This window comes from Dryobates pubescens, chromosome 13, assembly GCF_014839835.1.
Source record: "Dryobates pubescens isolate bDryPub1 chromosome 13, bDryPub1.pri, whole genome shotgun sequence".
Lineage (NCBI taxonomy): Eukaryota > Metazoa > Chordata > Aves > Piciformes > Picidae > Dryobates > Dryobates pubescens.
In genome coordinates this window covers 32823544-32835867 of record NC_071624.1, presented here as the reverse complement: position 1 = coordinate 32835867, position 12324 = coordinate 32823544, and the positions used below count along the sequence as shown (strand labels likewise).

At 56.0% G+C, this 12324-nt stretch overlaps 1 protein-coding gene across 2 annotated transcripts in view; it reads right to left on the bottom strand.

Moving 5' to 3' along the window:
• The window catches only part of ACACA (acetyl-CoA carboxylase alpha), a 112393-nt gene extending 108061 nt beyond the window's left edge, over positions 1–4332 (bottom strand). Inside the window, exon 1 of one of the 2 annotated variants that reach the window (XM_054166712.1) lies at positions 4251–4332. The gene's annotated coding sequence lies outside the window, so the exon portion shown is untranslated. The remainder of the gene's footprint in view (positions 1–4250) is intronic. The other variant, XM_054166710.1, reaches the window with a different exon arrangement.
• Between the last annotated feature and the right edge of the window lie 7992 nt (positions 4333–12324).

Below are 12324 nucleotides of genomic sequence, written 5' to 3'. Positions count from 1 at the left end.
ATCACAGCCAAGCTATGCCAGAACAGGGATGGGACACAACTGGTTTGGTAGGAACAGGACAGCTTCCAGCCAGCGCAGGCCCATGTTCTAACACGAGTGGGCCATGGTGGGGGCTCTAATTGGAGCACAGAGAAGGAATCCACAGGCAGTGCAATCCCTAAACACCATGCTCCTTCTTTCCATCCCTGACTGAGAATTAAAAACTGACCCAACTGGCTTATGCACTTTTACCATGAATGTACTGCTCTGAATTATTCAGATCCAGCCCTGTGTTGACATCACTACTCCCACAGACTCCAGTTTCACTGGGGCCACAGGCAGTTCACTTCACACAGATACTTCACCACTTTATGGCTGGCAAGCTACAAATATCAGCCTAACAGAGGGATCCACTGGGGCATTGATCTGCCTTTAGTCAGGGCACAGAAGGAGCAGAAGGGCAGCAGGGTGCACAGCCTGCACGCCTCTGAAACAGCCACACGGGAAGGCTTCTGCAGCCCAGGGGCTTGGGCAGCGGGCAGAGCCCAGGCAGCACAAAGTTTAATCACCTCTTGCTTGTGCCCACAAGCACAAAGACAACCTTCAGGTGTGTGCTCATCTACCCTGGCATCAGAGCACTCTGCACTGTTGCATCCAGAGGGATTTACTCCCGGCACGAGGAGCAGCACTGAGGAGTCTGGCGAGGGCCAAACTGACTTCAGTCCTTTCTTAGCAGAGACAAACTTCTTCTAACTGCAAGAACCTGGACAGTAACAAGCAAGTCTCAAGGGGGTTCTTTATTGCTTGCCATGCAGAGGAGGAAACTGAGGCCCAGGCAGTGATGCATTTCACTCAAATACTCCCTGAAAAGCAGCACAGCAAAGCCAAGGCTGCTGACCCCCAACGGCCACACTCCAGCGCCTTGTTTGCACAGCTCAGCTCAAAGCCAGGCACTCAGACAAGGAGCCCCATTCAAGTCCATTTACCTGTGCACTTCCAACCCCTTGGAGAGCAGCCCCAAAGCCATGGGTTCTGCTTGATTTGCAACCAGCTGGTAACTCAACACTGCAGTGAGTTAGAGGGAAGCTCAGCCTGTTCCTGGGTGCTGAAATCCATTATTCATGTTGAAGTCAATGTCACAGATTGCATCAGGCTGGAAGGGACCCTCAGAGGTCATCTTGTCTGACCCCCCTGCACTCAGCAGGGACACCTCCAACTGCATCAGGCTGCACAGGGCCACATCAAGTCCAATCTCCAGGGATGGGACCTCAACCACATCCCTGGGCAGCCTGTTCCAGTATTTTACCACTCTTTTGCCTTCTCTGGAGTCAAATAAAACCCAAACTTTCTCAGAGATCTCCTCACAGAAGCCTTTTGCTTTGGATGCTGCAAGTGGCATGCACCAGTCCCACCAACCCCCTGCATGCTGGGTCATGGTGGGTAAGGACACAGCACCCAGCTGACCAATGTCCATGCACCAGCAACCCCTGCAGATGTGCTCTCTGCTGCAGCAGTGTGCAATTAGACCCTAACCCCCACACTGCCTGGCTCCTCAGCTGTCTGCAGCCCCTGCTGCAGGTGTCAGCAGCCTGTCACACGAGCCAGCTTTTGAAGAGAGGTGTTTGCTTTAAACCCCTGAAAGTTCTGTGACTTACAGACTGAGACCTTGATCCTGCAAAGAGGAGGAAAGAGGCTTCAGTGGTACCAGGGGAAGGGTAAGTTGGACACTAGGAAAAACTTCTTTGCTGCCAGAGCGTTCAGGGATTGGCACAGGCTGCCCAGGGAGGTGGTGGAGTCCCCATCCCTGGAGGGGTTCAAGCAGATGCAGCTGTGGTGCTTCAGGACATGGTTTAGTGGTCATGGTAGCTGAGTTGTGGCAGCACTTGATGATCTTAGAGGTCTCCTCCAACCCTACTGATTCTGTGATTCCATGCACTCCAAGGCTGTTCAGCTACACAACTGTGTTTAATCACAGCTGACTCTTCACACAGCCTGAGCCACACTGTCCTCCCTCCTCCCAAAGGAAGCAGCTCCCACCAGGGGTCTGCAGACAGACAGACAGCACTCCAGCTCTGCAGGCAGCAAGGCATTTAAGCCCCAGCTCATGTCCATGCTACAAGCAATGAAATCTCTGCAATCCAAATTCAAACAGCAACGCAGCTGCCTTTGCCTGAGGTGAAAGGAAACCCCAAGCCACTTCCCCACAGCTCTGCTCCCACCAGTAACACGTTTTTCAGCCTGACAGTGAGCTGCACAAGGAAAGCTACCAGAGCTCTGAGCCTTCCATCTCAGTTTCACTTCAGGCTCCTGTTTGTTGTTGTAAAACACACTCCGGCTAAACCTACCACTCACCAAGGCGGTGGAGCAGGGAGCTGGAGATGCAGTTCCCAGTTCCTACAGCACATCCCATTCTGAAGGGGAAAAGCAGCATTACTGCAGGGAAAATGACCTGCAGGTTCCTTCAGGTAGTCAGAATAGGGCCCCTTAAAATGCTGCTAAGTCCTACAAAAAGGGGAATACAAACACTGGTTTTGGGTGGAGGCTTTCTGTTCAGAGCCCTGGGACATGTGGTGCTGCTAACACACACAAAGAATCTCAAACCAACCAAGTGGCCTCTCAGCAGCCCTGCTGAATCAACACAGGTGAAAGAAAACAGAGGAACAAAGCAGGCAAAACCGACGCAAAAAGAGATCTTGGAGTCTGAGCAGCAAGCTGGCTAATTGCCTCTACTGAGCACAGCAGTCATCCACATGCTCACCTGAACCAGGGCTGGCCGGGAGCTTCCAGAGCAGGAGATGCCAAAGAGAGGATTTCTGCACCTCGAATGGTTGCCGAGCTTCAAACCAGGCACCTGCAGAGCTGCTGCTGTCCTGTCCCAGCAGCTGCTGCTGCTGCACTGCAAGACTCCCAGGGTCTCAGAACTCCCCAGGCTGTATCTCTGCCCAACCAGCACTGGGCCAGGACTCAGACTGCTCCACCTGGGCCATGCCTCCTGGTTAATCATTGGGCATTGCTTCACTTCCTACCCCAAAGTGTTCTCGGCAAACATCAAACACCCTGCCAAGAGCACAGCAAAAGGTACTTCACAAGCCCTGTGTGCACAGGTTAGGAGCCCTGGTTAGTCTTCAGACTGACTCTCTCAACACCAGACACAGAACGCTAAACAGACAGAAGCAGATGCTTCCCAGGGCTCCTCAGGTCAGAGATTCCGGTGCCACTTCCACACAGAACAGAAAGACAACCCCCAGCCTGTATTTACAAACATCCTGCTCTGCCAAACGCCGCAGCCTGCATCCAAATCCCACTGTGTGTGAGAGACTTGAGCAGAACTCCAACGTTTTGCTGAATGTTTACTGCCTGCTAAAGGGGCACAGGCTGCAGTTTGACCCTGGAGTATTTTCAAGGTAGTTTCTTTCATCTTCAAACTTTCTGAAGAGGTTTAAGAGACACCACAAGAGGTGGGAATGAGAATTTGGTTTCTTCTGCAAATCTGCTTTTACAACTTTACTCTTTGTAAGTGCCCCACAGCACCCTGCAGAAGGCTCCCGATTTTGGCCCCTCTGAAGAATCAGGCCCCAGGCTCTCCCCTTCAGCCCCCGACACCCCCCCAGAGCCGGCAGGAGGATGCCCACGAAGCCGAGGGACGCTCAAGCTGGCGCAGCGAGCGCCCCACGCTCTGCTCCTGCGCTGCGCTGCTGGCTCCGAGCGGCTGGATGTGATTTTTTGGTGAATTAACTCCCTCCCACGAGGCTCGGCCACAACCGGCGCCTTGTTCCGTGCCGGGGCCGCCGGCACCGGCTCCGCCGGGGCCGGCGGGAGGTGCGCGGCGGGTGGGAAGCGGGGAGGCCACCGGAGGGACCAGTCCAGATGCAGCACGAGCCGCTGCACGGCGGATCTCCGGCGGCCCTCGGCCCCGCCGCGGGCAGCAGCGGCGAGGCACCGGGAGGAAACCGACCGGCTCTTCCGGTCGGCTGCCCGCCACAGATCCCCGCCGCTGGAAACCCTCTTCCCGCCCTCCTCATGCCGAGCATCCCCGAGCACCGCCCGGCGCTGACAAAGCCGGCGGCACTGCACGGCCCGGCCCGGCACTGCACGGCACGGCATGGCATGGCACGGCTGAGCGCGGCGCTCCGCCGCCTCCCGCTGGCACGGCACGACACGGCGCGGCCCGCGCTCCCCCGGGCCCCGGCCCCGCCCAGCCCCGCTCCCCCGAGCCGCCCGCCCTTCCCGGCGGCGGGGATCCCGCTCCCCGCGGCGGGCGGGACGCTCACCTCAGGGTGCCGGGTGCTGCGGAGGCGCGGCGGGCCCCCGGCCTGGCGCTGGGCAGCGGAGCTGGCGGGGGCGCGGCGCGGCCCCACCCCGTTCCCCGGCAGGCCCCGCCTCGCGGCCCGCCCCCCAGCCCGCCTCCCGCGCGGCCGCGCGCCGCGGTGGTGTGATGGGCGAGGTCACCTCAGGTCAGCGCCCCTGGCCCCGCCCCGCGACGGCCCGCTCCCATTGGCTGTCGAGGGGCGCACGGCGGGAGGGGCGTGCCCAATCAGGCGGCGCGCGTGGGGCGCGCCCAATGAGGAGATCCCTGAGCCGCCGCCTGCGCCGCAGCAGCCCCGGCCTGGCCTCCGCGCGCTCGGCCCCCGCGGGCTGCGCCGGGAGCACCGGGAGCCGGCCCCGCCCCCCGGGCGCCGCCCGACTCTCCCGGACATTACAGGAGCGATAGGCGGCGGGGCCTAGCGCATGCAACGGGCCGAACGTGGGCCCTGGGCCTGGCACAAGCGGCAAGGTTCCCCCACGCAGCGAGACCCCAGACCTGCAACAGCAGCCACGGGCCGCTGGCAGCCCGCACACGAGGGCGCCGTGTGGGGCACAGACACTGACCTGTCCCCTCCCCTGCTGGGCACAACACGTGGCTGCTGCACTGCAAAGCAGGCCAGGTGCTGCCAATCTCTCCTGCGGCTCCTGCGACCTTCGGCCACGTGTTCTGCAGCTGGACAAAGGCTTAAAGAGCTCCACCTGCTGCTTGTTGACCTTTCTACGTTTTATTTAAAGGTTGCTGCTGAAATTACCCTTGGATAAGCAATGTAAGTTTAATTCCCGGTGCTACAGGACCAGGTCTCCTGTGTAGGCAGATCCTACAGTGACAGTGGTCCAGAGAGATATAAAAGCACAAATATCGACACAGATGATGTCCAGGCTGGGACTGTCACCATGGGGACCTTCCTGTGACACTGTGACAGGACCAGCACCCACACATCACTGCACCACCTTCACCTCATGAGGGAATAGGGTTGTCCTGTCTAATTTCTCTAGGCACTGGGCTCTTTCTTCTTGCACTTAATCAAGGGTGATACCAAGCTTGAGAGAACACCCCTGTGAGCTTAGCCTGGCTCTGGCACAGCTGTCTCAGACTCACAGGAACTTGTGACAACAGAACAGTGAATTTCCTGAGCCCCAGACCTCGGTGTAAAACTCCAGGCAGTTTCTTCTTAAGGTGTTTGAAGACAAGGTTATGGGGGCTGTCAGACTGCTGCTGGGAGCCTGTGCTGGGGTATGTGCAGAGTGCTGGCAAGTGGCCCACAGCAGGAAAACCTTCCGTGGGGTTTGGTTAATGACATTATGTGAGGGGACACAAAACGTTCTGCCCTCCACCAGGTGTAAAGCTGGGAGGTTGCTGCAAGCATGGACACTTACTTATGCCTCTTCTACAAAGAATCCTCCTCAATGCAAATATTTCCATGGAGGAGAAGGCTGTTAGCTCAGGCACACCGAGTGGGGGGGAGTGCCTGGCAGCTGAGGGGCTGTGTCCCAGGTGCCTGGTAACAACCAGCTACAGGGCTTACAAAACCCAGCGATTACGACAGGTGCTTAGTTCATCCTCTCCGGGGTTCTGGGTGCTCTGGTCATGCCAAGACCTGCACACTGCTCCTCTGCCCTGCCCACTTCATCTCTTCAGTTAATAAATACTGTTCAAACACTGCTGGAGGAGTGATTGCCCCATAGAATGAAATCCTGCAGCAACTGTCCTGTTCAAGGGCGAGGGAGGAACAGGTGAAAACAGCAAACCAGATGCATTAACCTGAAAGTGAAGGGTGGGTTTGGAAGGTGCAGTTTGAAATTTAACTAATCATGGCCCTGGGCCATGCTCAGCTTCATGGCCTCCCAGCAGCACTTCCTTTATCCTTAGAACATGAATGGTTGGGTGTTTTCACAGCTGGATCATGGGGCATGCCATGCAGGACAGCTGTTCATAACCCTTGTACAGCACAGGATGGAGCCCAAAATGCTCCAGGATGGGAATTTTACACAAGCAAATGAAAGCTTTGGGCTTTATGTCTTTCACACTTGCTCTCCCTCGCTGAGGGCAGGGGGGAAATGCCACCTCCTGTGAACAAGTGCTGGTGGAACTCTTTCTACCAGGAAACACAACGTGGGAGGAATGAGAGCAGTGATTTGGGATGCAGGGCAAGGAATCCCCAGCAATCACTCCTGGCCATGCTGAATCACATCCTGCCCTGAGTGCACCCAGGGAATTTTGCTGACTTCTGTAGGAGCAGAGATGGGTTAAAATGTTGCCTCAGTGCCAGACTGAAGAGTTAGAGAGGACTAGTTAAAAGCCAGCCTGTGGGCAGCAGACATCTGTGCTGCTGCACAAAGTTCTGACCTACTCTCCCACACTTCTCTCAGGGATTGAGTTGTCTCTGCATTTCTGCTGGGGGGGTTAAATTCGTGTCCTTTTCATCTTCTCTGCAGTGTGGCCACACCAGATGGTTCATGCCCTGGCAGAGGAGGGCACACACCACCTACACATGCATTGCCCCCCCCTTTGCTCAACAGAGCCTTAACAGTGCAAGAAAAGCATTGTCCCCCCAAGTACAGGGAAATGTTATTACCAGCTGGGGCACCACGCTGGGGCTCCACGAATCCTCCCCATGCTCTGCCAACACCACAGTGCAAACAGAAGAGAGATCATCCCAGGTGAGAGGGGCTGCTGACACCACCCTCTCTGGCACGGCTCCTGGCCTGGCAGGCAAGGAGACAAAGGTCAGGTCACTTTTAAAAGCAAACCCCTGATGTAGCTGATCAAAAACATTACAGAAGACATCAACCATGGGAAATGAGATGTGAATCCTCACACAACTGACAGCAACCTGTCTTCAAGCCCAATCACTAACACAATCCCTCGTTCCCTCAGTTCAGGGATTCACTCCAAGTAGCAGGTTCAAGTGGAAGAAGCTGGATTTAGATCAGACCTTAGGAGGAAATTCTTCCCCATGAGGGTGGGGAGACACTGGAACAAGTTGCCCAGAGAAGCTGCGGAGGCTCCAAGCCTGCAGGTGTTCCAGGCCGGGCTGGATGAGGCCTTGAGCAACCTGGGCTGCTGGAGGTGTCCCTGCCCACGGCCGGGATTTGGAGCTGGGTGCTGTCAGGTCCCTTCCAGCCCAGCCGGTCCCCGACGCTGACTCTGACTCAGCATCATACAGGCAGAAACAGCGACTCCTGTCGCCACCTGGTGGCCACTGCAGGCAGCGCCAGACCCCAAAGCGAGCAGCCCAGGAGGCCTCTGCAGCCCCCTGGTCACTTCCCAGCCGCTTGTTTGCTGCCGCCGCGGATGGCCTCAGAGCTGGCTGGGCACAGCTTCCCCCACAGCTATTGCATTTCAGCCAGCGCCATGGGGGAGCTCAGCCTGGGCTCCCTCCTGCCTCCTGGGGGCCACCTGCCCCAGGGCTAGCAGGCAAGCACAGGCTGCAGTCCTGAGCAGCTTTAGGCTTTATCAGTAACCTGAAAAGCCCAAAACGGCCTGGGGCCAGCCTGCTTGGCATCACTTATCCCTGTGCCAAGGCTCTGGTGGACACCCCCACCCCCCCCCGGTGCTGGTGCCCCTTCCCACTGTGCACCAAGGTTTGCCCTTTACCTGCAGGTGGTATGGGGCTGGGGAGGCTCAAGACCCTCCAGGGACTCCCAGGAGGCTGCTGAGGACCCCCTCCTTGAGGAAAAAGGTGTTAGGGAAGGGTTCTGTTTGCCTCTCAACAATGGCAGGGTTGCCATGGGACCCCGTTCTAGAAGTAGCTCAGCCCCGTGGCAACCTCCAGTCCACACCAGGAGCTCAGGGTGGCCAGGACCCCAGGACACATTTGCTGTTCTGTTCATCTCTGTGCTTCACTCTGGGACTCCTGTTGAGGACCAGGATTCATTTGTGACATACCCATTGAGAGGGAGCTTGGCCAACAGGTGAGATTCTCTTTTTTCAGGTCCCTTTTTTCACCAAATTCAACATTTCTCCTGGCTGGCTGAAATGAGCTCAACCTGCAGCGAATCCAGCCTCTGACTTGAAACCCTCCTTCTCTTGACCAGGGTAAAGGTGCAGGAGTTCCCAGCAGGAATAAGTGATTGCAGAGGGATCCCTGCTATCAGCTTGGCATCTGCTCAAACACCTTTGCAACACGACTCTGAGGAAGCAGTAAAGATAAAAAGGGCTTTGAGATTATCAGCAGGAGGCAGAATTATGTTCAAAATATTGATAGTTAGCTTAGTGCTGGCACACAACCACCTCAGCCACAAAGGTGAGTTGCTGACATGCTTCCAAGTTCCATCTGAGGGAAACTAAGGATTTTCAAAGAGAGTAACTTGGGTAAAATCACAAACAGATCTGTCTTGGCCTCTTAACCTCCTCCCCTCTGCCACATGCTGGACCCCTCACCTCGAAGCCTCACACCTGTGCTGGCAGCAGAAGGCTGGCACTTACAGTTAGTTACTAGAAGTGGGCAGTACTGAAAGAATTGTGTGCTGGAATTCCAGATGGGTGGTAGTGAAGGAATTGTGTGCTGGATTTCAAAGTGAGTCATCCTTCATCCCCTCAGCCCCCAGGACCTACAAATGCCATGCAGAACATGGCTCTGGAGTACCTGGCAGCCTAGGAAGCCTGAACATCTCCCTGCAAGGTAAGGAGCCAGCAGAGGAGAAGCTGCTGGGGCTCGGTGTGGTGAGTGTTTTCAGCTGTCTCAGCTACTCCTCAGCCACCTGCAGAAGACCATGCAACATTTTAGCTCTGTTCTGCTGAAAGCCAAAGAGTCAGCAGCACCTGGTGGGCTGCTGGCACTTGCTGTTGGCCACTAACACATCAGATCTGAAACTGTCCAGGCCCAGCACTGAGCACCTCGCTTAAGGGCCCCAGCTCCCACCCCTACAGTCCCTGAGGGCAACAGGGACCCTGAACAGTCTGCCCCCTCTTCAGGGAGCTGCCCATGGTGGTTATGCTCCTGTACAGTTACAGTGTGAGTGCTCTCCTCCAGAGCATGACAGCCTCCTGCCCGCCTGGGCAGTAAGAGCAAAGCTGGTCAGACCAGAAGGAGCCTCCAAAGGGAGCACTCACAGACCTGCTTCATTGTCCTCGGGGTGGCATCCACAGCAAGCTGCCTCTGAGGGTCCTGTGCAGCAGAATGTCCCTCACAGATGGCTGGGACCCAAGCATGAAGAACTGCAGATACTTAAGAGAAAACATTTCTCTAATCCTCCCCCAGCTCCTGGGCCAGAAGCAAGCAAGTTCAACAGACCCCAAAAGGTCATCCCTCTGGAATGCCTCACTCCTGGAAACTCCATGCAAGTGAATCTGCTGTATCTGGAGAAGATGCAGAGAGACCTGGCAAACCAGACAGTGGAGAGATGCACCCTGAAGAGCATCAGGGTCACAGCTGCCAGAGCTGCTGCCAGCCCTGCCTGTGTGCTGCTGACACACCACCGGGGCAAGCTTCCAAGGAAGTTCATTCCTACAGGAAGAGGTAAAAAGCTGTGCAAGAAATGTGCATCTGGCTGTGGCAGATGCAGGCTGCAACTCCACACTGCTGGGGCCTCAGCACGTAGGGAACCCCCTGTTTGTATCTTTCTGTTAATAACACCCAAAAGCAACCCAAAATGAAGGAGGAGGAAAGTAATGGTCCAGAACTGTCACTACCACCAGCTCCAGGTTTTGGAGCAATTCCCTCCTGATGTTTCCTTTGGGAGGGCAGAAAGAGCTTCCAGTGCCAGTACCTTCACAGAATTCTGCAGGTTGGGAACCTGCAGCCAAGCCAGGGAAGTGCCTCCAGCACCTGACTGCACGTTGCCAGGCATGCTGCCAGCTGTGTGCAGCTCCAGCCTTCCACTGCTGCTGCTGCCTCAGTGCAACACAGAAACAAACACCTGCCTCCAAAACCTCTTTTTATTTCCAGTGCTTCTGGCAGGGATAAAAACCAGTGGTGTAAAAGAAAAGCTGCCCAAGCTGAAGGTTTCTGAAGAGGCTTTCACTCCCCCTGGTGTCAACCAAGAAACCCAAGCTTTAGAGGGTAAGTCCCAGACCTCCCTCCAGGCACAGGAGATGGGAGGACAGAAGTGATCACAGCTTTCACACACAAACCTTTGGCAAAGCTCTTCCAAACAGCAAGTTCTTTGGCTAGCAGGACCACAGCTGCATTGGCCCAGGTGCCTTGGGGATCCATGGCCATAGTGAGAGAACAGCAGCTAAGCAGTGACCTTCCCAAGCCGCTCCCTGTGCCGGTGTGCCCCACCAGGGCTCCTGCCCTCCCCGACACAGCCTTGCTGCTGGGACTGGGCCCACAGCCCCCCTCAGCTGGGCACCTGGCAGGAGCTGACAGATGCTGGAAATGGTTTGAAGTAAAAAGTTTCTGAGAGTCTGAGATTTCTGAGAAGCTAGAGATTTACAGGGAAAGCCACAGAAGGCTCCAAAAGATTCCTCTGCTCTGGTCCACCTAACATAGCCTGACCCAAGCAAAATGAACCAAACTTGGATCCATCAGAGCCTTGGCAACACACCTGAAATACTCTTCTGTGTCTCATTGCAGAGGGAATTCCAGCTACAGATGGCAAGGAGATGCTGAACAGACTAGACCCAGGCTGTGTCTTCGTTTGCATCCTGTTAGCCTCCTTCATAGCCTGGGCACTCTTTGTTGTGTTCGAGCTGCCCTGCCTGGTGAGTTCCTGAGCAGGAGATCTTCTCACCTCAGTCCCCCACCCCTCCAGGACACAGCCCTGCAGGCTGGAATGTGCTCACCAAGTTCTCAAGCAGGGAGAAGTGTCCTTCCAGGCACTGAGAGAGGCTCTGTGCTCAGTAAAGTGAGACAAGACAGAGTCTGAGATGTGCAGAGTACTTTGGTGACTGCAGCCACCTCATGGACTTCCTGAGAGATCAGGACACTGCTTTCCCTACAGGAACCCTTGTTCCCCCTCAGCAGAGCAGGTCCCTAGCAGCCCAGCTACTGGCTTATGGGAGGCATCTCTGATTCGTGGTTGTAATCAGCTGCTCCCCAAATGAACTGCTGTTAACTGCTGGCCAGCCAGAGGAAGAAGAGTTTAGGGGTGGAAGAGAACAGACAAGACTTTCCAAGGACAGGTAACCCTCTCCAGTCATGTGGGCTGCAGGATTCAGACCTACTGGCTGAGGGTGAATGTGCAAGAAGGGGACACTGAGAACAGAAGGCATCAGGAGCTGTGATGTGCCAATTTCCTTCTGCAAAGCCACCTTACACTGATGCTAAAAATCCAGCAGCACTCACCACAGCCCCTCCAGAAACACACAACTGATTCTAGTTTTGAGCAGCTGGTGCTCCCCACCAGCCCCTAACTGCTTTTGCCTCTCTCCCAGTGCTCCTGCCCTCCTTGCATCAAGAGGATATGGAGAAGCAGAAGAGTCCAGTCTGCAGCCTGGGTCCTCATGCATGACCAAGCAGCAGAGCTTCTGAAGGGCACAGAACAGCAGCCAAGGGTAGCTTCTGTCTGACTCTCAGCCTCACTTCCCCAGGTACTGTTGGTCAGTGTCAACCAGATTTGACCAAGGGACAGCAGTGAAGATCTGAGCAGGTAGTAAGGAGACAGCTAAATGTGTGCCTGGGGGCTGCTGGGTGGCAGCCATCTGACAAGCCCTGTACCTCCTGCTGCCATCAAGCCCTGTGGTCACAAGCAGAGACAGGAGGGAACACAGTGGGGACCTGGGCCTGCTGGCATGGGGAGGATGGATGGGGACAGTCTGGGCTCAGCCTTTGGGCCTCCACTAAGCTGAAACCATTCAGAGAGACTGAAGGCAAAAGCCTCGATGCCATGTTCCCTGCAGGCGACACCACACCTGCTGCCACTTCAGCTCCCTTCAGCCAGACGTCCAGCCCCCAGACTCCTGACCTGAGCGAGGCCAGCACAGGGTCAGACCCTAGGGACAGGCTTTAACATCCCTCACGAATCCTTTCTTCTTCCCTTGCCAGACAGCGGCAAGACCCTTACAAAAGACGATCCAAACCCACCGTCGCCCGTCAGTTGTGCTCACCGAAAGCCGCTGGCCTCGGGGGAGCAGCTGGCAGGATGCATCACCCT